Source organism: Mauremys reevesii, linkage group 1, assembly GCF_016161935.1.
Source record: "Mauremys reevesii isolate NIE-2019 linkage group 1, ASM1616193v1, whole genome shotgun sequence".
Classification (NCBI taxonomy): domain Eukaryota; kingdom Metazoa; phylum Chordata; order Testudines; family Geoemydidae; genus Mauremys; species Mauremys reevesii.
The window spans coordinates 68,509,582-68,535,221 of record NC_052623.1 but is presented as its reverse complement, the minus strand read 5'-3'; the positions used below and the strand labels follow the sequence as shown (position 1 = coordinate 68,535,221).

The following is a 25,640-nucleotide window of genomic DNA, read 5'->3' as shown; positions in this document are numbered from 1 at the left end:
TACTGCTTTCTCATGGCATCCCCTATGAGTAGCATAAAAAAGTAAAATGGAAGCAGACAAAGTGGAGAACACAGACTCACATTCAATAAGTCTATCTGCCCAAAAGGGCCATCTGCCAAGGAGACCTGTGATGGGGCATACATGCCCCACACTGGGACTTCTGGGATTAACTCCTCTCTTTGGGCCAAGAAGATGACACTCCCTTGACCCTGTTGGGCATGCTCCAACTGGAGACAAGGTATAAAAGGGAGCAGCCCAACTCTCTCAGGGCTGACCACAGGAGAGGAAGGAGGTGCTCTGCAGGCTCCTGCAGAACAACCACTGGCACTTCGGGATGTGGAGTCCAGCCAGACGGTGATGCCCAATGAACCCCAGAGTCTGGGTGCCCCAGAAGTAGGATGACCATGGGAACCCCAAGATGGCACACTGCAGAGAAATGGGTAAGAAGTGACCCAGGGTAACTTTGTGGGGAATTGTTTATAGAACCAGAGTCTAGCTTGGCATGTTTCAGCAGGATCCCCAATGAGCTGGTGGTGGGCAATCCCTCCACAGTCAGGGCCCTGGGTTGTGAACTGGTGGAGAGGGAGGGCCCAGGTCCCTCTACCCTGGCTGCTGATCACCCTGGGGCAGCGGCCCATCTCACCAATCCTATTGACTTTGGCCAGTAGGCCACACAGCCCTGGCAGAAAGTGTGACGCTATTGACTCTGGCTTTTAGGCCACCCTGTCCTGACAGAGGGGTAGCTATATTGACTCTGGCTGTTAGGACACCCCTCCCTGATAGAGGGGGCAACTATATTTACTTTGGCCATTAGGCCACACTACCCCGAGATGCAGCGTGGTCATATAGATTTGGCCATGGGGCTATAGCAACCCTTGCCCCATCTCAAAAGGGGACGGGGCATGCATGCCCCACAACAGGGTACCTTTCAGGGCCTTCTCCACCTAGTAACAAGCTGTGAAGAACACATTGTCTTGCTTCAGGAGATGCACTCCACCACTAACTTGCAGCTCTCAGCTCTAGGCTACACTGTCGAGGCTCATCACCATCACATGGCATCTTATCATCAAGAGGGGCTGTCCACTGTCACTCTATCAACATCTGATCCAAATGACATCATAGACTGACAGACAATAAAAGTGAATGTGTTTATGCTGATTAATGTTCACAAGTCTCCATCAGATAACTGGTCAATCCCTCTTCTGTCCACCTTTCCATGTCCTTCTATCTACTATGGCAACTTCAATTCCCACCATGTCAGTTGGGGATACCCTGACCACAATGCAGGAAAGTCTAATGGAATGGGCATCAGTTGGTGACCTACCGCTTCTCTATAACCCAAAGCAAATGCCAAGTTTTCACAGTAGTAGATAAGCACCCCACATCACCTTTTCATCTTCCAGGCAACTGCCACCAGTAGTCATACAGCAAAAGATGTTTTTTCCAAAATCTCAACATCAGCTGTCTTTGATCACCACAGGCCTCCAGATACCAATAACGAACGGCTTGCAGAAGGCCAGGTGGAATTTTCTAAAAACTCAGTGGGACATCTTTCAACCAGAACCAGAGACATCTCTCCGCAAACTGGCTGAGTTGGACTTGACATGTCCAGCCAATATAAACATCTCCTACCAAATTTTCTGAAGATTAGTTCAGGCTGGTGCTAAGAAATTTATCCCTAGAGGCTATTGCTGATAGTATATCCCTGGTTGGTCATCAGAGGTAGTTACACTCTGCCAGGAATTCAAATCTGCTAATAACTTAAAGGAAGCCATTAATAAGAGCAAGAATCTCATTCAACTGTGAGATCAAACCAAGTGCAACCAGTGGAGAGAGTCTCAAAAGATAGACTTTAGTCATTCAAGCCAGAAAGCCTGGCAAACTGAGAAAAGACTTTCTGGAGATTCCAGCCTCAGCAAAAAAAAGAATTTCCAGTCACTGCATTAGCCTGTAGAATTTTCAGTCACTGTCTTAGACTGTAGAATTTCCAGTCACTGCATTCCAGTATGGCCCTTAGTCCAGTGGCTAATGGCCATACACAAAACTTGGGTAATTCTTTCAGCCATGTGGTCAAAACTGAGATTATAGAGAAATAGCAGGCTCCTAGTGTGGATTCAAACCAATGGCTCCTTTTTCAGACAAAGAGCTGTACTAGGCCATAATGCTTATGAAAACAGGAAAGACTCCAAGCCTGGATTATATGCATATAGATTTCCTACTTCACCTACTCCCCAAAGCTGGTTTCCAGGACAACCATGTTTCCAGGACAACTGCATCCCAAAAATCTGGTGCAGAGCAAAGGTCACAGCCATTTCAAAACCAGGAACAGTGCTGGAAGATCCTAACAGTGACTGACTCATTTCTCTCCTGTGTCACATACAAGCTTATGGAGTGACTGATTCTGATGAAAGGGGAAAAAATTCATAGGCAGGAGTTATAGACCAAGCTGGATGAGCAAATATCTCAGAGACGTGATTAAGAAAAAGCAGAAAGCCTACAAAGAGTGGAAGATGGGAGGGATTAGCAAGGAAAGCTACCTTATTGAGGTCAGAACATGTAGGGATAAAGTGAGAAAGGCCAAAAGCCATGTAGAGTTGGACCTTGCAAAGGGAATTAAAACCAATAGTAAAAGGTTCTATAGCCATATAAATAAGAAGAAAACAAAGAAAGAAGTGGGACCACTAAATACTGAGGATGGAGTGGAGGTTAAGGATAATCTAGGCATGACCCAATATCTAAACAAATACTTTGTCTCAATCTTTAATTAGGCTAATGAGGAGCTCAGGGGTAATGGTAGGATGACAAATGGGAATGAGGATATGGAGGTAGATATTACACATCTGAGGTAGAAGCCAAACTCGAACAGCTTAATGGAACTAAATTGGGGGGCCCAGATAATCTTCATCCAAGAATATAAAGGAACTGGCACATGAAATTGCAAGCCCATTAGCAAGAATTTTTAATGGATCAGTAAACTCAGGGGTTGTACCGAACGACTGGAGAATTGCTAACATAGTTCCTATTTTTAAGAAAGGAGGAAAAAAAGTGATCCGAGTAACTATAGGCCTGTTAGTTTGACATCTGTAGTATGCAAGGTCTTGGAAAAAAATTTGAAGGAGAAAGTAGTTAAGGACATTGAGGTCAATGGTAATTGAGACAAAATACAACATGGTTTTACAAAAGGTAGATCGTGCCAAACCAACCTGATCTCATTCTTTGAGAAGGTAACAGATTTTTTAGACAAAGGAAACACAGTGGATCTAATTTACCTTGATTTCAGTAAGGCATTTGATACGGTTCCACATGGGGAATTATTAGTTAAATTGGAAAAGATGGGGATCAATATTAAAATTGAAAGGTGGATAAGGAACTGGTTAAAGGGGAGACTACAACAGGTCATATTGAAAGTTGAACTGTCAGGCTGGAAGGAGGTTACTAGTGGAGTTCCTCAGGGATCGGTTTTGGAACCAATCTTATTTAATCTTTTTATTACTGACCTTGGCACAAAAAGTGGGAATGTGCCAATAAAGTTTGTGGATGACACAAAGCTGGGAGGTATTGCTAATACAGAGAAGGACCAGGATATCATACAGGAAGATCTGGATGACATTGTAAACTGGAGTAATAGTAATAGGATGAAATTTAATAGTGAAAAGTGCAAGGTCATGCATTTAGGAATTAATAACAGGAATTTTAGTTATAAATTGGGGCACAGCAGTTGGAAGTAACAGAGGAGGAGAAGGACCTCGGAGTATTGGTTGATCACAGGATGACTATGAGCCGCCAATGTGATATGGCCATTAAAAAAGCTAATGCGGTCTTGGGATGCATCAGGTGAGGTATTTCCAGTAAAGATAAGGAGGTGTTAGTACTGTTATACAAGGCACTGGTGAGACCTCATCTGGAATACTGTGTGCAGTTCTGGTCCCCCATGTTTAAGAAGGATGAATTCAAACTGGAACAGGTACAGAGAAGGGCTACTAGGATGATCCGAGGAATGGAAAACCTGTCTTATGAAAGGAGACTCAAAGAGCTTGGCTTGTTTAGCCTAACCAAAAGAAGGTTGAGGGGAGATATGATTGCTCTTTATAAATATATCAGAGGGATAAATATCAGGGAGGGAGAGGCATTATTTAAGCTTAGTACCAATGTGGACACAAGAACAAATGGATATAAACTGGACACTAGGAAGTTTAGACTTGAAATTAGATGAAGGTTTCTAACCATTAGAGGAGTGAAGTTCTGGAACAGCCTTCCAAGGGGAGTAGTGGGGGAAACAAACATATCAGGCTTCAAGACTAAGCTTGATAAGTTTATGGAGGGGATGGTATGATGGGATAGCCTAATTTTGGCAATTAATTCATCTTTGATTATTAGCAGGTAAATATGCCCAATGGTCTGTGATGGAATGTTAGATGTGGTGGGATCTGAGTTACTACAGAGAATTCCTTCCTGGGTGCTGGCTGGTGAGTCTTGCCCATATGCTCAGGGTTTAACTGATCGCCATATTTGGGGTCGAGAAGGAATTTTCCTCCAGGGCAGATTGGCAGAGGCCCTGGAGGTTTTTCGCCTTCCTCTGCAGCATGGGGCACGGGTCACTTGCTGGAGGATTCTCTGCACCTTGAGGTCTTTAAACCACGATTTGAGGACTTCAATAACTCAGACATAGGTTAGGAGTTTGTCACAGGAGTGGGTGGGTGAGATTCTGTGGCCTGCATTGTGCAGGAGGTCAGACTAAATGATCATAATGGTCCCTTCTGACCTCAAAGTCTATGAGTCTACATCAACAAGGTTATCAAACCACAACTGCCCTTTGTTCAGGCTGGCTTCAGATGAGGACACAAGATGAAGCCAACTCCTTCAGGGTCTATTCTCATGTACACTATGGTCCCTGTATACATGCTGGCAGTGTAAAAGGGCTTTAAAGTGGGTAAAGACCCTCTACACTGATTGTAGATGAGAATTAGGCCCAGAGGGGCAGATTTCTAAAGGCATTTAAGCACCTAAAAATGCTGATAGGCACCTAGTGAGATTTTCAAAAGCACCTAAACACCTAACTCACACTGAGACACCCCCCCTTTGGAAATGCTACTAGGCAACTAGCTGCATCTTTAGGCTTCTAAATACCTTCAAAAATCTGCCTTATAGTGTTTTAAGGGCAAACAAATTTATATTGGATCTGATCATTTAGCTATTACTCATTTTAAATTTTTTCTGAAGTTAATTGCAAGCTTTGGCCCACTGAATGAAATTTTAAGAAGTGACTTCCATGCACTTGTTAATTTTGAGATATATAAAGAAATGGACTTTATTCTGCAATGTGTGTGTGATTGCAAAGAAATGTTATCAAAACATAAGAAGATCATAAGGGTTTCATATGAAGGTAGGTACAGTAAAGATATCTTGGTTTTTTTCAGGAATCATATAACCTGGTGACCTTTCTGAGAGCTTACAGAGAAACGTCAATGATACTACAAAAAACTTCATTAGCTTATAGTTAAGGTGGCTCAATGTAATTCAAAGTAGACATATCATTAATCCCATCACTAAAAAACACAACCATTAAAAACTGAGGGAATCACATGCTTCTGTTACATGAACAACTCTGACACAAGATTTAGTACCTTAATATGCAGTGTGGAGAGAGACTGGGGTCTGCTGCCTCTGCCCCCATGCAGTTCATTAGCATCTGCAGAATCAAACTGTATATTAAAAAAAAATAATTTTCTAGCCCCCACCTTAGCAAATGAAATCTTCCAAACTTGACCCTTATTGAAACTGATGCTGTGCTGAGTCTGTTGCAGACAGCCTGAAACAATAGCTGTGTGGGAGGTATGGACTCCCCTCATTCATCTCATTAGTGGTCCTGTCTTAGAACATGACTTAGCTCAGAATGATAGACACATGCTTGAGATTTTTCATGCATTTGTTGACACTGGTGACAAGAAGTAGAAGAATTGTCTAAAATATGGTCTCAAAAATGTGCAGCACACAAGCAAAACTATTCAAAGATCAGTTGATTGAATGTACCAGTCAAGAAATAATAGATGTGCTTATGAACTGCATCAACGGTTCAAAATTAGTGAGTGTGTTTGCACATGAAACAATGGGCAATGTCAAAAAGGAACAAATGACCATTTACTTAAAGTATTTATGCAATAATGGAATAAAAGAGTACTTCATACAGGGCACAGAAATCCATTATATGACTGGACAGGCGTACCAGCAAAACATTGATTGAGCTGTGAAATATGCGTATCTATGGGTGCATGAGTTGATGTCTTTCTGCATCTTAGGCATTCATTTGCTGTAAGCACCAAGATGCACTGTGTGTCCACTATAATCAATAAACCTAACCTAGTAATGTAGGGCAATTCATAACTATTGGTGTACATCTGCAAAAATAATCCCTTCATCAATAACTCCACCTAGAGAGTTATCTGTCTGGAGTATCATGTCTAGAATATCATTTCGGATGACATTGCAAGTAAATAGCTCTACTCATTTAGTGACATTAAATGGATTGGTCAATATGATGCTGTCGTTATTTTCCACCAACATTATCCATATATTTTCAATATTCTGAAACTCATAAAAGGTTGGAACACAACAGAAGACATACATAGTCTCCTTCAGAATCTGGAGTTTCTCGTCTTACACAACCTTCTCAAAGCAACTTTGTGTGAAATAAAAAGGGTTGGCACTGAACTTCCTACAACCTCAGCTAATCTAACAAAATTGTGAAACTAAGCAATTGCAACCAAAGTTAAAATGAGGGTCAGTTTGACAGGCTCTTTGCAAAAGTCAACACTAATTTGGGAGTGTGTTGACCCATATTGTCAAGCAACACCACCACCAACAGACCCAATATAGTAATATCATAGACATTTACTGTTCCTTCCATTTATGGATGCTTTGCTCCTGTAGCTAAGTGACAGAGTTGGAACTTGCCTGTAGTTTTACGATAGCGCTGCCTGCGTTTTAACAGATACAACTACAGTGATCTTGTGTGAACCCGGGGCCCCTTGGTGCCAACTGGCAGATGACATAAGGTCACACCTTGATCAGATAGCCACTACTCTCTGTTTTTACCTGACGATAGACACCACGGGTGAAATCGTGACCCTACTGAAATCAATGTTTCATTTGTGGATCCCTAAAGAAATTTCAAATGAAGGTGTGAGAATAACAAAATTCCCATTGACTTCAGCAGAACCAGGATTTCACCCAGTACCTCTAATATCAGTAGAGGAGGTATTGGCAAGCAAAGTTGGCTATATCTGTTACCACTCTAGTTCATTTGAAATTTTTTAGGAGACCACAAATGAATAAAAGGTTGAAAACCACTAGTCTAGAGCTATAGGGGGATACTCTTTTTCCAGTCTTCCTTACCTGAAAATCTATTTACATACCAGTCCATTTTTAAGTTTCTGACTCCAGCCATTTCTTTGCTAGGGAAGTGTTAGAGTCACACAAAAAAACCTGAAGGCCATTTAAGACGCTTCTTACGCAATTAAGAGAATAATTTGTAAATTCTCAGATAATTCATACTGTACTCTACAAATGTATGCTGTAAATTTGGAGATACACTATAAAAAAGATGTACTCACTCCTTTATGTCCAAATCTCAGTGCAAACAGAGCCTGTAAGGTGTCTATAATACTGCAGGGTGACAGTCTGTGGGTATGGGTATGTCTACACTGCAAAAGAAGGTGCGTTCTTAATGTGGATTAGCTAACCTGAGGGAAGATAGCAGTGAAAGCACAGCAACTCAGCTTTTAACTAAGGTTAGTAGCTTGAGTTAAACTAAAGCATACAGGTGAGCCTGGAGTTGAACTCAAGCTGCTATGCCAAATCAAAAGCCAAGTCACCATGTCTTCGTTGCTATTTTAGTTCAAATGAGCTACTGCAGGTGAGCTAACCTGAGTTAAGAACACATCTTTTTTTGTATAAACACACCCTATGACACATAACACAGAACTCACAGGGAGAGGGGAAGATACAGTGGCTTTCTGCCACCTTTGTGTCCTACTGATCCTGATCTGTTCCTGAGACTGAAGAAGCCCCCAACATAATTTAGGGAGCCCTAGGAGCCTAAGTTATGGCAGCCCCTCTGGGTTGCCCTATGGACCATAGTGCTGCTTGGAATTTGTGCAGTGCTGTTCACAGTGGATCCTGATACCAGGATTTACAAGGCTGACTTCCACAGTGTCTGTGCTGCTCCTGGCAAACATATCAGGCTTTTGGGGTCCCTTTACACTGCCCCAGTTCTTTTACCTGGCACATAGGGATGGGAGCAGCAGTGGGGATCTCACGTGCAGTATTTATTTGGGATCAGATGCTATCCCCACTTACTCAGTTTAAGTAGTACTTTACTCCACAAGTAGTCCCACTAGTTCCAATGGGACTGCTCGTGGGAGGCAAGTTGTTTCTTAATGTTAGAGTGGCAGACATGCATCCTTTATAAGCAAGGAGTGTTTGGATCATGGGTTTGAGTTTCACGCTATTATAAAGACATAACGTTTGAATTTGAGGCTTTTGTTCACTCCCATCTCTAAATTTTAAAATGAATCCATAATTTTTTTTTATGAACACTGCATATTTGTAGTTACCTTGGAAACTTGTGCAGCATGCCCTTATTTGAAAAGCACTGTAACCTTCTTCTTGGAATCACTCTGCCATATTTTGATCCATACTTCTATAAAAGCCTAGCATAACCTATTCATGAAAACACACCTTTAGCACGTCCAAAGTGACTGATACCCAAGTCTGGTTACAATGAGAGTGAACATGTGTTTTCATAGCACTACTATTTTGAATTAGTTTTCTTATTTGTAACTGTTTAGACGGCAAGCACAATTCTATTGGTTTTGTTCAGCTGCAGCTCTTTAATAGTAGAAAATTAGATTATGAAATCTATATACCCTGCCATCTCATCTCCAGCCTAAGCATGCTACGTAGCTCCAGTGATTTTCTTTAATGAGGTGGAAATGTATATAATGGTTTCAAATATGCAGGCTAACATTTTCTTCAGTCTATCTTATGCAGATCATTATATAGTTGTCTCTATGTGACAGAAGTAATAGTATCTTATTGAGACCATGTTCACACTCATTACAATCTTCTACATAGATGGGTATGTTTTGAAAAAAAAAGTATAAAACTGATACAATAATTAGTTATGGATTAGCACTGCAGTCACGTAACAAGTTATGGGAAGTTGGCCATTGGCAGGAGGCTTGTAATGATGTAACCCACATTCCAGTTTATCATACAATTGGAGTGCTGTCAAATAATTCTGGGCCATCAGACATAACAGGGAAAGTAAAAGATTTGATTCATCATTGATTCTCACAGTAAAGGGATATATATATATATCCCCATATATATATATATCTATATGAATATATATATTCATTTATCCTTCAACTTGCTGCCTCTTTAGCCGTCTTCTTGCTTGTGTTTTAATGACAGAAACTTCTTTATTTACCAGTTAGAATTTTCTGGAATAATAGTGATCTAGTCATTCAAATATTTTTAATACCCTCCATTTCTATCCATATATTTCTTTTATACATGTAGGAAACATCACAAGTTCACACACCTGCACACACACACATTTTCATCCATATCATTTCTCCACTCATTTCAATTTTATTTTAACTTTAGTAGCTTGAGAAATTAGACCTGCAGCAAAGTGTTCAAAAGAGTTTCAAACTCAGTTAAAGTAAGCTCCCGAACTTGAGGCTGTTTCTCCTGGTTTTGACTGCTGCTCTCTGGAATGACTGGTCATGCCTGGAACAAGGAAAAGGCGGTGCCCTAATATATGCAGAAGTGGAGAATGTGAAATAACAATTTGCTGAGATTTTTTTTTATTGGAAGTTTCTATAAAGTGGAACAGGGGCCATTGATTAACATAGGATTCTGCAGCTTAGAAGGAGATCATGTATTAGATCCATCATTCACTGTATTATAACAGATCTGTGGCCACTTAGGAACTTCACAGCTGTCACTACATTGCACAGTGACCTAGAACTTTCTGGTGGCATCAAGACTAGAACTCAGAGCCACCTTTTCCAAAACCAGAGACAGCTGGTACTAAAGGAAAGTCTCCATTAAATGCAACTGTCAGAAGAGGTGGATGGTTTGACCAACTCCCTGGTTCTTTGATTGTCTCACTGAGGGTGGGAGCAGTTTATTGAGGAAGGAGGAGTTCAGCAGACAGGATTAGGACACTTTTTAAACATGTTTTACAGTATTTCTTAGGTGGTGGGAAATTGCTGCGTATTTTCTTGAACACCAGGGAGCCAATAATCCTAGCAGCTGAGGTCAGTGGTGGTTGCAGGTATACAATTGATGGGTTCACTGAGCCCTGCAGGCTGCTGTAGGAAGGGTAGCGTATTAGCCTAGTTTAACAAACCAAGCTACATTAATCCTTTTACTAAGGAGGGGATCAGCTCTGGGAAGAATAAAGCTGTGATCCCCTGCAGACATGATAACATTGACACTGCTGCTGGTCTCTGAGTTCTGCAATTTTATTTGTAAGCCTTGGGGTATAGAACAATACTTTTTTACCAGCAGCAGGAACATGTGTTTATGGAGAGCTGGTTAAAAAAAAGAGTAAAACATATTAGTCATTTCTGGAAATTTTATATTATTGTTGAAATTTCAACATTTTTTAATTCCATCCAGCTGGTTGATCGATGTTTTCATTTAAAAAAAATGGGTGGAGGTCTGTGAAATCAGAATTTTCTAAGAAAAATTACATTAAAAATGCATTAAACAGTTTTAAACCAGCAATATGGTTGTGCTTTGGTGCTTGTGTAACACACATCCTTTCCTCCACATCTGAAGAGGATGATGATGCATTTGCTGTTGTCATTTCATAATTTATGGTCGTGATTTTACATATGGAAACTTGGGGCTTGATCCTAAGTTCATTGATGTCAGTGTAAAGAGGAGGAAGTGGGGTTCACCAGCATGGGGAAGCAGGTTCAGGGAACTGGGATAATATTATTTTACAGGGAGTAGGGATGTCTGCTGATGGATGAGGATGCAGCCTAGGAAGAGTTGGACTCTTATCTCTCTCATTCAACTAAAAAAGGCCATCACTTTCCCAGCAAGTTTCCTCCTTCAGAAGTTCTCCACCTGCAGGTCCCTCCTGTCTACCCAGGCTCTGAGCAGAAGAACAATCCCATAGATCTTCATGGTTGCTCCTGTGCCTCATCACATCTTGAAATAGGTACTACCCCTCCTACTGCTAGGGTTCTGCAAAACTTGTAGGGCACCCTGTATAAACAGGAGTCTCAGAGCCAAATAGTCTACTGCTATTTGAAGAGGATGGGGGTCCTGACTCCCAGTCCCCTACTCCTTTAGTATAGTTCCCTGGTTCCCTAACCCTGGGACAGGTTGAGTATATCAGCACCTAGAGCTTGGCAGCTTGCCTTGGGGCTTGTCCTAGCTGTCCCAGCTGGCCAGTAAGATCAGTATGACCTTCCTGAGGGCAGCTTCTCTGAAGCCCTCTAGGAGTCTCCCTTGGGAACTATAGAGCATCTGCCAGCTCTCCCCCAGAGCTGCCCAGCAGCTGACTGAACTTCCTGCTCTTTAAAACCTGGATTCACCCCTGACAAGAATGACAGGATATGACATGCCCCAGCGTACAACCTGGATTCTGGAATTGCTGTGCCCCCTTAGCACTCTAGCTCAGGGTAACTCGGATACTGCTTTGCTAGTGACAAGCCCTTTCAGGTTTTGCTCTCACACAGCCATGTGAAGGCACACCCAAAGTTACATGAAGGCTTTCACAGCCACTCATCAACTATATACAGGAAGACACCCTCAAATCCCCCTGATCACAGCCTTGCACCCCAGAAATGTGCATCTTACACTGCTGAAGACTCCCTTGATCAGAGTAAGCTCACTGATAGTTCATCATACCATCAAAGGGTCTGAATATGCCCCAGCCTTTGTAATCTGAGTAGATTCACCAAACTTCAGTCAGTATGATATGATAGAGGTCTATAAAATCATGACTGATGTGAAGAAAGTAAATAAGGAAGTGTTATTTACTCCTTCTCGTAACACAAAAACTAGGGGTCACCAAATGAAATTAATAGGCAGCAGGTTTAAAACAAACAAAAGGAAGTATTTCTTCACACAATGCACAGTCCACCTGTGGAACTCTTTGCCACTGGATGTTGTGAAGGCCAAAACTATAACAGGGCTCAAAAAAGAATTAGATAAATCCATGGAGGATAGGTACATCAGTGGCTATTAGCCAGGATGGGCAGGGATGGTGTCCTTAGCCTCTGTTTGCCAGAATGGGTGACAGGGAATGGATCACTTGATGATTACCTGTTCTGTTCATTCCCTTTGGGGCACCTGGCATTGGCCACTGTCAGAAGACAGGATACTGGGCTAGATGGACCTTTGGTCTGACCCAGTATGGCTATTCTTACGTTATGTGAAAACACACTGACTTAAATAACACATTAAAATAAGTTTAACTACAGAAAGATAGTTTTTAAGTGATTATAAGTGATATAGTCATAGGTCAGAATTGGTTACAAAAAGATAAAAACCACAAGCTATTTCCTAAACTTTATCAGGCTATGTCAAATTTGAAGCAATAAGGTTCCTCTTACCCAAAAGCCCAGAGTAGTCTGTGCTAATTGGAAATCTAGGACCACTCCCACCAGTTCAAATGTTTCTTTGTCTTCCAAACACTTTTGTTGCCTTCAGTGTAGGTGGTAGAGGAGAGGTGAAGTGGTGGTGTCATTGTCCCTCATTTATACTCTCCTCCTTGCATTCAGGAATAGCCCCCTTCCCCTCCTCCCCAAGTGCAGACACTCAGTCTGTGGTGCACCTAAAATTTGTACTGTCTCTCAGGTGAATTGCAAATCTTTTGCTCACACCTTTTGTGTACATGAGGCTTGACATGTAAGGCTTTTGTTCACTGTCCTTTGTTACCTCTGAGGGGCTGGTCTCTGAGCCTTCCCCAGACTCACGTGTTTCAGCAACAAACATATGGCAAAAATTCATAACTTCATATACAATGATGATGCACACATTTTAGCAGGATAGCGATGCTAAAATTAGAACTTTTCCAATGATACCTCACAAGGCATACTTTGCACAAGAGTGATCATAATTCTGTAAAAGCGGGTACCATAATAGTGTAGACTATCACACAGGGCCAGTGGGGTGAGGCCAGCCTTGCCCACAGCAGGTCTTTAACCCCTTTGTCACCGGTGTGGGATTGTAGCAGGGTGCTGGTGCAAAAGCACCTAATTACCCCTGCTCAGCCAGCTCCAATCAAGAGAAATAGATTGGGGCTGGTGCCTGACCTGGGGATTGGCTCCTCCTGTGGGCCTGACAAGCCAGCAGTTACAAGGGCTGGGAGCCAGAAGGAAAGGGCAGCCAGGGAAAGGTCAGTCTCCTAGCTGTAGGATGACTGCAGGAAAAGAGGGAACTAACCCTGCAAGCCTTGTCTATAGCTCAACACTGATGGTGAGAGAACTGTGTGTGTGTAAATAAAGCCATGGGTGCTGCATAACTAGAAACCAGTCTGCACTTTACTGGGACAGCCAGCAGGCTGTGGAAGAGGGGCATGCCAGAGAACCTGTCACAGGATTTATACATCCCATCACAGCAGGCTCCTTCACTGCTGCCTTGCCACTGCTGAGGTGACAATGGGCAGATTTTAAGAGGCGGGACAAGCTGTCTTATGCTCATGATCTTGGCAAAATTGGAGAAGGTTTTGGATAAGGAAAGAGATTGCCCTTCTGGTGGCTCTCTCTACTCTCCAAATCACAGTTATAGCAAATAGATTCATGCCTGGGCAGGGACCAATTCCCCACCGTTGGGTAAATATTCCACCCCATGAGCGTTCTCTCATGTCCAAGAAATTGTTCATTACTTGGAGAGGTGGAGATGCCCAGTAGATAGGGGGAATAGATATATTAAGAGTCAGGGTAGAGGGTAATATGTCCTGAGATCCCAAGGAAAGCGATGATTTACTGTCATTGGGTTCCAGCAGACTCTTTCATGGAGACAGAAGTTGAAAAGAAGATGCGGCCTTTAGGATGAGTTGAACTTTCTCATTCTGATAGTCAGGGACTTACTTTGCCACTGCCATGTTAACTCCCTTCAATCTCCATCTTATTAAATCCACTTTCCATTGTGCTGCTATCACACAGTATAGCTTTAATAGTGATATGGTTTGGACATCATTAAAAGTATTATGACTTGAGGCAGCAATAAGACACTGATCAGCTTATTAAATTATCATAATCCATAAGCAAACAAAGTTCATTCTGCAGGAGCCTGACAATTCTGTCTTAAAAACATGATTGAGAATCATTTATTTGATATAACTCTACTTCAACATTCAGGCTGTGTGGAGCCCCATTAAGTCTCTAGGAAACTTAATCATACTTTGTTTGCAGCGTCCATTCAGTAGTTAATGAGTCCCCCGCTGTGCATGAGAAGCCTCTATTTAAGTGTCCTCCTTGCTGTAAGACTACCAGAGCTAGAAAGCTACTGGTGCAGTTAACCGAAGTCACAGACTCCTGAGAAGTGACAGATTGAAAGAGAGACTGTGCAGTTCCTGGAGGCAAATTATTGTAATATAATACAATGATGACAGCACTGTATATTTAAGCATCAGACTCCTGATTTTTCTCTTCACAATTTGAATTTATCACAATTTAAGGATTTGGGGAAATGCTATTTTACAGCCACTCTCACCAGTGCCAACACTAGCTGACGTTTGTAAGTTTCCCAGTTATTTTTAACAAAAATCTAAATAATTGTACACATGAAAAGCAGCCCTCTAAAAGCAGCTTAAATATGCTTTAAGTGAAGACACTATGCCTTGTCATTTTCAAAGGGGTTGAGACACATCAGTTATACATTTTCATTCTTGCCTATACAATAATGAATATTAATTACTTTTTAATTTACGTCTGTGCTACCTCCCAAATATGGGCACATTTTTCTGTCTAGCTCATTGCTGCTGTTGCCTAAGGGACATGGGAATCAAGGGAAACTGGACTTTATTTCTAATGAGTCTTGGTGCAATCACCATACTTTGCTGAGGCTCAGTTATCCCATGCATAAAATGGGAAAAACAATGCTTACCCAGCAGTGTAAGTTTGCTAATTTGGGATAGCTATTGCAAACACAAGAAAAACAAAAGCCCCCACTGGGATTCCTTTAAAATGGGCAATGAGAGAGAAAACATGCTTTAATTTATTTACTTAAACGTCATCAATGTACTGCATTCTGGAGGTGCTTGTGCGGGCTGGATTAACCTTTTGTGGGCCTGGTGCCAAACATATTTGTGGGCCCCCATGGAGGCAATGGAGCATGGTATGGGGAGGTCAGTCCCCAGAGCGAGTGGCCAGCCAGGGGCAATGGGGCATGGCATGTGTCATAAACAGACAGTCCAGGGTTAATTCCTCTTTTACCTGTAAAGGGTTAAGAAGTTCACATAGCTTAGCTGACACCTGACCAGAGGAACCAATGGGGAGACAAGATGTTTTCAAAGAGGGAGGAGGGAAATCAGTCTTTTGTCTGTTCAGAAAAGTTTTGTGCTGGAGTGAAGGATCCAGGAATCAGCCATTTAACATTTCTTAAAAGTAGTAAGTGTTTAGAAAAGGAATGTTTTAGATTATGTTTATTTTCTTTTGTGACTTCGTTTTGCATAGAGGGAGAATCAAATTGGGTTTCTTTGTGTAACTAAGGTTTTGCCCAGAGGGACATCCTTTGTGTTTTGAATCTGTTGTCTGTGAGAGTAGCTTGCATGCTAATCTCACAGAGGTATTCCTTTCACCCTTTTCCTTTAATTAAAAGTCTTCTTTTAAGAACCTGATTGATTTTTCCTTGTTTTAAGATCCCAGGGTTTTTTGGATCTGGGCTCACCAGAAATTGGTGGGAGGTGAATCAGTCTCAATCCTGCCAGGAAAAGGGGGATAAAGACTGGAGAAATATTTGGGGGGAAGACAGAGTTTCCAAATGACTCTCCCATAAACATTTGTTTAAACTATTTGGTGGTGGCAGCTACTAGATCTAAGCTGGTAAATAAGCTTAGAGGTTATCTCATGCAGGTCCCCACATCTGTACCCTAACGTTCAGAGTGGGGGTGACACCTTGACATGAATAGAACAGGGATTGGCAACCTTTGGCACGCGGCCCATCAAGGTAAACCCCTGGCGGGCAGGAAGTGGCAGCCAGCAAATCCCTTGGCCCGCGCCGTTTCCCGCAGCCCCCATTGGCCTGGAATGGTGAACCATGGCCAGTGAGAGCGGCGATCGGCCGAACCTGCGGACGTTGCAGGTAAACAAACCTTCCGGCCCGCCAGGGGCTTACCTTGATGGGCCGTGTGCCAAAGGTTGCCAATCCCTGGAATATAATCTTTAGATACCCTTTATAAACATTCTAGATATAAAGGCAGAAAATAGACATTAAGAATTACAGAACCAAACTATAGTGTGTGTGCTTATATAAATCTCTTTCAAATCCTTGAACCAATGTGCTTATGTTTATTCTACTGTAGCTCAGTATGTAACCACTTGAGCACCTTCCCACAGGATCCAAACGAATGATTGAGAGGACTAATAAATGCACTTTAGGTTTCCACACTCTACCAGAAGAAGGCTATTTAGCACAGTTGTCTCTGTAATTTTGATACATTAGGAAATTCAGTGTTCAATGGCCCTCAAACTCTCACTTTCACCTATGTAGTGTGATGGCCTACTGCCAAGGCTGGCTCATGACCTTTTTCTTACATTGTCTATTTTTCTTTATTTAGCTAAATGGTTTTTTTTTTTTAATATTCCTACATTTCTAAAATGAAGATTGAAAAGAGAGCAACAAAGGTTCTTACAAGGCTAGCTTTGAACTTCTGAGTTGCTTCACTTGTGCATGCTTGTGAATCCTTTATATAAATGCACATATTCTGCCTGGTGCTTTCAACACACCTTGACACAGATTAATTCTGACACTTTAGTGTCTTCCTGGAATTATGAAACATTATTTTAACATGTATAGTTAAGCAGATAAGGCTTGTAAGTTTTCAGCTAAAATTGCAACACTCAGAACTTGTTCAATCACTGCCTCAACTCATTACCGCCTCAGCTCAGAAATTTTATCAGCTAATCAACATATACAATTTCTCATCCCCTTTTTAATTGACCAACACCATGCAGTTTATGTTATACATGCATATAGAAATATTATACGTACATTATAGGCAGTGCTGGAAGCATTCCCTATAATTACCTGACACTTTCCGTTATATAGTCCTGTTTTCAGTTGCTTACAACTTTGTCAAAATTTAACAATTTAAGCTGAAATGTTCCATGCTGAGTGCCTGGTGCAGGCTGAATTATTCTGGAAAATTTCACCCAAAATAGTTCAGCCATTCCTCACAACGAGTTTAGAGAAAAATATATTTTGCCCATTTTAAAAAATTCTGGCAAACTTTTCTTTGAAAAGCTCTAACATCCTTGTGCTTTGGAGCAGAGACTTGAAATTTGGCAGAGGGGTGGTCTTTCTGGCAGGGATATGCCTTTTACCATTCCTGGGGAAATCTGCCCAAATTTGATCAAGTTTGAAACCTTTCAAAAATTAGTGTGCAGATGTTCAAGAGAGATTTCTTAGATTTGACCAGCTAAGTTCCTCAAAGATTCCATCCACACTGGGCATGCCCCAGCCCAGAGCTGAGTAGGATTTTCCCTTCAATTGCAGTTCTGGACTGATGTAGGCTGCTGGGCCAGAGTCAGGTCTGGACTCCTGAACTAAGAGCAGGGAGCTGGTCTCTCCTGTGCTCTCGGTGACCTCTTCCACTTCTGGGCCCTGGAAATGTGAAGGAGAAAGCTGCCTTCAAAGACTGATGCAACAAGAGCTGGACATGCACTGGGGAGGGGGATGGAGCAGATTCGGACAAGAACCTGAGGAAGAGCAGGCTGAAAGCAGAGCTGGTGGATGGTGGGGGGAGAGGGAAATGGACAATGAAGTTGGAATGGGAGGAGAGTGGGACTGGTTGGGCGAGGACACTGGGACTGAGAAACAGTAGAGAGGAGGAAAGGACGGGGAAACAGACCTGACACGTTGCTGGCATTCAGGGGCAGAACTGGAACTGCCTAGGAAAAGGGACTTGGATAAGGAGTCAGGGGAACACTGAGTTTGGATGAGGAGTCCAAGGAGAGAGATTGGGTCTGGGAGCCAGTGGGTATGTGGGTGGGGGTGACTGGAAACCAGTGTGAGGGAAAGAGACAGATCATATGAGGAACCAGGATGGGGGAGGATCTTGGGCTAGATGAGCAAGGAGACTGGAGACAAGAAGCTGGGAGTGGGTAAAACAGGGAATGGCTGGGCTAGGAGACTAGGATTGGACTGGGACATGATGTCCGGAGGGATGACACTCAGATTTGTTGGGCAAAGACATAGGAATCATAAGTAGCGGAAATTATTAGAAGCCAGGTGTGGGGAGAGACAGGATTAGGGCATGGACACATTGGAGGGAATGGGCCAGAAGAGGTCAAGCTTGGCAGGGAAACAGACACAAAGGTCTGTGACCACTTGAGCATGCTCCTCTCCAGAGCGTGGAATGCAGCCCAAGCTCCCTGAATCGCACTCTTCCTCTGCTGCCAGCAAATATTTGTGAAATACACTAGCAAAGTGTCCCACCCCTCTCTGGTGCTGATCTACATAAAGGCTGACAACCTACTATTGCTATGCATTACTCCATTAGTCTGTGAGGTGGATCTAAAGGTTCCAATGACTTTGTTTGTTTTTAAATGAGGAGATTACACACAAAAATGACATTATAAGAACATTATTAAGGGTGCAAAGTCACACACTCAGAAGCTAGGAAATGCCTGAATTAAATTTGCCTATTGTCACATACAGGTTGTGCATACCTGCCTTGTTAGCCTGAGTGCCTTAAAATGCTCTGCTGCTGTGAATCACAGCCTGGATACCAACAGTCAGCAGCCAAGCATGCAGTCTCCTGGGTATCTATGTGCTGTGCAGCCCTGGTTCAGCACTCTGACCCCAGCAGCCTGCCTACAGCACAACAGCCCCAGCCTGGTACCCACCAGCCTTGGTTACTACTTGCAGGGTGACCCCACACTCCGAGTCCTAAATTTCCCCCAAAACATCTGCCAGGAAGCATCCAGTCCTCTCCTGGAATATTCAAAGAACTAATAAGTTTTGTCCTTTAACGAGGCAAAAACACATTACAGCTTAATAACCTAACTGGGGTAAATTCACCTTTCCCTTCAAGCACAGCACTGAATTGGTTTATTGTAAAAATGAAAACAAATTTAACAAAAGGACAGAGGTTAAGTGATACCAAGAAGAAGGAATAAGCTAGAAGGGGTTACATACAAACAAAAGAAAAAATATGCTTTCTAGTGGCTAATACCTAACTTAACAATCTACAGACTTTCTTCTAGGTAGTTTCCTTACCAATCTTCCATTACCAGAGACTTTCACTCCCTTGGTTGAAAGGCCTATTTTTCTTCACTTGTAAGAGATCTGGCCCCTTGTGTTTGTCCAGTGATGGATGCCAAGGTACCTTCTTCTCTCTCTTCATACCTTCCCAAGCTCAGTGTTTTGTCCCCAGACTCAGGATGACCTCATACTGTTCTTCCCCTCTTGTGGGCTTCCCATCCCCTTGCTGATTCTTATGTAAATGGGGCCTGCATTGTTTAGGCCATACCTTGCTTAATTTCATTGGAAATGGGTAGATGGCTGTCTTCCCTCTTGTCTGGGAGAAACCCTGTTTCTCCCGGTGTTTGGTCACAGACTTTAAAGCATAATATCCTGAATTATCCATATTTTCTCATGCAGTGTTAATACATCTGTTTCACAATGATATTAATTGCCAGGGTGTCATTAGCTTTCAGAAAAGATCTCGCTCTATACACTTTTATAATACATTAATATTGTATGCAGTCAGTTGGTTCAATTACTTGTCATTTTCATTTTGTTCAGATCCCTTGTCTTTATAGCCCAGATGAAGTTTCTCTCTCCTGCTAGGATGCAGGCATCATGTTGCTTTCTCCTCCCTCCCTCCCTTGATAGCTTTGTTTACTTTATATGTAAATAGACCTTCATTGTCTCTGCCGGACAAGCAAATACACATTCCTTTGTCTAGGGCAGCCTGGGCTTATGTATTTCTTGTCAAACACATTTTAATGACATAATTCTAGCACATGTTCATAACGCTTTGTACACATCCCATACATACCACATGCAAGAATATTAATGATCAGTGAGTTATTAATTTTCCAGTGATGTCTTATAATAACTTTTAGATACAGATTATGATAACAGTGTGTTAGGTACAGTAAGTACATCAGGCCTGACAAAAACTGCTGACACAGAACAGTGAGCCACAAATGGTCCTCTGTGCCACACCTATCCATCCCTAAATACTCAATAGTCTAAGGGTCATGGTACTACCTGCAATGTGGGAAACCCCAGTTCATAGTCCCTGGTTGGAATCAAGCATAGTACGTGCTCTGACAACCAGGCGAACAACTATTGTCTCCCTCGCTCATTGGTGTTCTGTGGAAAACTTCCTACGGTCACAGTTTCATCCTGATATGGAAAGGGACATTTTTTTGAAATCTCAAAAAGTTTTGCAGAATGGGAAAATCTTTTCCTAATTCAGCTCTAATAAAAACTGTAAAAAATTAAAAATCAAAATCAAAATGAAAAATTGATGTTATTGGGAATTTTGCAATTTACTTGAATGAGGTGATGATTTCACCCACAGCGTACATATCACCTACTGGATGGAATATGTTAGACTTGCTCTTGTGTATATTAATCAATTTCCTGCAATGGCTAATCTATTGGAGCTGCTCCTTTGGTTCACTGGGCAAAGACTTGTGGTTTTGCAGTTCGTTTATGGTTTTGGACTTCTCTTCACACTGGCTGTTCAAGATAATCTGTACTGAAGATGTGGGTATGACCTTTGTTAACTTTGGGAGTGGGGGCACATATAATATGGCCTGTGAGTGCATATATGTAGTTTTCTCTTCCGTTGTGCATATTACTTGTTTCTGTACTTTTTAAATTTACTGTTGAACAAAGTAACACAGATAAAAAAAACATATGGCCAAAATGATCTCAGTAGTCAATTGCTAGGATAGAAACCCTTCAGGCTACCTTTCGCATTATTCACATTGTACCAAGACAGGTGTCACATAAACAATTCTAGGCATGTGTTAAGGATAATGAATTCTGGCTCCCCTATTATCAATCAGGTTATATTTCAAAGTTACAATCGGTATATATTTAATATTGTTATGCACAGCTAGAGGCTACGTGGCTCCCAGCAAATGTGTCTTTGGTCCATGGGCAATCACAAATCTCTTGAAATTGATGGGCATAGCAGCCGCCTTCCATTCAGACTACATGGGGGAACAATTAAATGTCCCTTTGTTTAGTGATAGCTAAAACACCTGAAGGGAGTAATGGCAGCAAGGAAACAAAGCCAGCCAGGTTGTATTACTGGATTGCGGAGGAGTCATGCACAGGAGAGGATGCTATTGTAGCCCAAGATCCAGCGTGCTTCAACAGCAGCCCGGGGAACTACAAGTTGAGAACTACAAACTGCGGCATAGTGGGAGAACTTCCTGGTTCCTGCTCTCCCTCCCTGTCCCCAGCAGGAGGTCTCAGCACTGATTGAGCTAAGAGCAGGTAGCAGGCCAGCAGAAAGGAGGCTGCTGCACATAATCCTGTTCTATGTTCTTTACAGGTAGGGCCAAAAAAGGCTTAAAGAACACCCTGAGAGGAGTTTAAATGACACAAAAGGAGAACATGGGCTTGTTTGTTTTGTGGTTTAGTTATTGTGGGAGTTAGAACATGTTTGTAAGGGGGGTTGTGTTGTACAATGTACCCTCTGCTCTCCCAGGAGGAGGTCTCAGCACTGACTAGGCTGGGAGCACATAGCAGGCAGGCAGAGAGGAGGCTGCTGGACTGTAATCCTGTTCTATGTTCTTTACAGAATAAACCCTTATTCCTGGTGGTTTGTCTGAGTGGGTCTGGTCTGCACAAAGGAGCCTCAGGCCCAGCTTCCCAAAGTTGCGTAAAAAGTCACAAGGCTAGGGTGACCAGACAGCAAATGTGAAAAATCAGGATAGGGGTGTGGGGGTAATAGGAGCCTGTATAAGACAAATACTCAAAAATCGGGACATCTGGTCACCCTACCCAAGGCAGGCTTCCCCTACCTTGAACAACCTCATACTGGGCCAGTGAACAGGAGGAGGGTCACATTTTTTTATATTGAGGTGACAATGATCCATAAAGTCCCTCTGTATCCACAGATCATTGGTCTTTTTGATCACTATATAAGTAAAGAAAGCTCTCTAAGCAAGAAAAGCCATGGGGGCCAGAGGGCTGGGGAGCATGAGCTGCAATTCAGAGAAAGGAAAAAAATTATATTTGCAATCTTGAGTAGTTTGGCTATTATAATGTGGGGATCCAGCAAATGATTTGCCAGAGACTCAAATACTAGGTGAAAAGTCCTCTCTAGAATATCTTTTAATAGCTTCCTAATGCAATACAATTTCCGTGTCAGGCTCAGAATGAAAAAAAGTCTTGAAAGCTGCCAATATTTCTAGATGTATATATACAGATTCTGTGGGTTCATCCTTCATCTGAGTGAAACTAACAAAGAAAAGAGAAAATCTTTCTGAGCCCAGACTTAATACAGCACATATGAGCTCTAGAAGAGTTTCTGACTTTTTTTTTTTTGGAGGGGGGGGGTCTTACCAGGGTAAAGAAAGTAAGAATATCTAAGAAAGAAAAGCCTATAACACAGTGTTATGCTTGTATGATTTTGCTACATTTAAGCAAAACAGTAAGGGTTGGACTACCTGATAATTCCTGAAAGGAGAAAAGAATCTCTTTATGGCAGACCTTTGTCTTCCATTCAGCACCCAGCATAAGAAGGGCCTGTCTCCCAGACCCTTGCTTTTAAAACTGCATTGTGTATAAAATCCCAAGGTCCCTTGAGTGAGTGACTTTTACAGTTACAAGTTTTAAAGAGGGGTAGAATTAATAAAGCCATTTGATAGAGTTTCTCGTCCTAGGAGACTTTAGTTCCCAGTTGTTGCTTCAGCCTGACAGCATAAATAAAGGAATACAACCTAAGACAGACCCTTTGAGGGACTCTGTTGGCAGGGAAGAAGAGATCAGAGGACCACAATTCACAAGAACTGGATCCTCTCACTACCCAAAGAGCTAAAATTAGCTTTTTCTACAGACCTCCAAGTCTTGAGCTTTTCTAATAGCCCATTGACTGGAATAGTATTTTAAAGAGGAGCAAGAACCACTCCTACCAAAACTGTAATTCACATTGCAGGCAAAATTGAAGGAAAAGAATAAAAAGAAACAGGATCTTAGCTGTCCCCTGTTTGTTTGTTTTTACCAGCATACAGAAAGGAACCGTGCTCACAGCCAGCCAAAGCCTTGATGTATCCCTACCTCTTGGCTTCTCACACTGTCCTGTTTCACTGTCTGGTCTCTCTCTGCAAGTCAGATATCAAACAGAACATGAAAACATATTGGACTAAGCTGCCATCAAATATCTGCACCACAGCAACATGGCAAAGATGAGCTGAATACACAGTTCAAAAGGTATTTGCATGATCTTAAGTGCACCATAGAGAAAAGTTCTGGTAATCAACAGTTAACAAACACTAATTTTTATAAAGCCACCATACATAAAAGTTCATCTATCCTAACAGAAGTAAAATTAGATTAAAACCTCAATTAAAACATGAAGAACAGCCTGTTATGATCTTCAATGCACTGGAAGATTCCTTTTTTGAAAATCAAGCCCTCTCATGCTGTTGCATTAGACTATATTGTTAATGAGTTCTTTCATTCCTCTGTGCATGGCAATATATTTAATCCTTGCTGCATATTTTAAATGATTGATGTTCCCCTAATTACATTTTATGGTATCTTGTGCTACGCCACCTCTAATGAGAGCAAACATCCCATTACCTCTCTAGTGCTCAACCACAAAAATCAATAACTGACATTTATTCAATGAACTGCAAATTGTGACTCACCAGCTTCACTTTGTGTTCAGTAAATTTAAACTGCAATTAATTTTCATGCATATCACAAAATAGCAACTGCAGGCATGGACTAAGTTTTAAAGTGATTTGCTTCTTCTTTGGCTAATTACAATACAGTGAAACCTGTCTTGAGCCATCACTTAAAGGGCTGAGATTAATCAATTACTTAATGGAAATGATCTTCTCAACAAAGTTGGAGCACAATTATAATTCACATATTTGGGAATCCTTTGGAGCTATCTCTGAAGACACGGGGTTCTTTAATAAGGGCAGTTTCTTGTGGAAGTTATACTGTAAATATATAGGTGAACTCCCCTTAACTTCATCCCTATTGTGTATGTTTGAATAAATAAAATGTACTGTAAAAGAATTGCAGCCTTGGATTTTTCCAAAGCTGAACTTTGCCAGATTTAATACAGTACTCATAACATTAGCTTAGCACATTAGCCACTTATTTATTTCCAATCAAAAATGCTGTCTGGTTTGATATACAACTAGAAAATAAATTGACGTGCCCAGCACTTCCTGCTTCTTTCAGAATTCCTACAATTGGGTAGCTTATATTTTCATTCCAGAAAATTTACACTCATCTATCAAAAGAAGACATATTTGGGGAGTACCACTGAAGGCCTTAAAATACATACATATGAATAAATACAGAAAGAGCAACATCCTAGCCCCACTGCAGTCAATTACAGAACTCCTACTGATTTCAGTAGGGCCAGGATTTCACCCTAAACTTCCAAGGCCCCTTTACATTAAAGGAGTGCACCATTTCCCAGGCAAATAGTACAGATAAGTATTGCAGCCATTTGCACCTGAAAAAATGCAGAGTTCCCACTAACCACCCTTCTGTGTGTCCCCACTAACCAGCTTGGTACTGCAGTCTTCAGCATTTTCTCCACTCGCTACTGTAGCTGACACCTATCTCATATATCCCAGCACAGCTCCCTAACACATAGCATTGAGCAGGTAGTGTATTGCATACATTATATGTGTCATATAATTAGGATATAGTTGATACAATTAACATAATACAGTGTATCTGCACTTGTTAGCATTATGATATATTTGGTTTTAAATGCTAAATTCCAGCTGTTGCCTCTGGTAAACCAGCCAGATCTGGCTATGTGTCCTGAAAGGCAAAAGCTACTCCCTCATACAGCTGCATGCAGATACCATAGTTAAGGTAGCCAGGAGATGCTGGACAGGAAGGGGCCTGGGGCTGCACTGCCTTGCACCTTATGTAGTCATTTACAGATGTGCAAAAGGAAAGGAAAGTAGGTGCAAAAGTATGCTAGGTCAGAATATTACCTTTTCACTCCCTCAGTGAACAAACTTTGACAGGTGTAATTGACCACACAATGTGTAAGGAAGTAGGGAATCTATTGTGAGGATGTGACAGAGTGCTGAGGCCTAACAGATTGATGAGCACTCTAGTCACTGTGGCATCAATTATCTTCCCCAGTGCTGGCTGATTGAGGAAATAGGGAGGCATTAGCCAATCAGATGAGGAGGCTGGAATTAACT

At 41.8% G+C, this 25,640-nt stretch overlaps 1 long non-coding RNA gene across 1 annotated transcript; it reads right to left on the bottom strand.

The window, feature by feature from the left end:
* Positions 1 to 17,650: 17,650 nt before the first annotated feature.
* Positions 17,651 to 25,063, bottom strand: LOC120395759. Its single transcript, XR_005592768.1, has 3 exons — positions 24,981 to 25,063; positions 23,509 to 23,552; positions 17,651 to 17,859 (listed from the first exon to the last, which is right to left on the bottom strand). It is a non-coding gene; the product is annotated as an uncharacterized LOC120395759 (long non-coding RNA).
* Between the last annotated feature and the right edge of the window lie 577 nt (positions 25,064 to 25,640).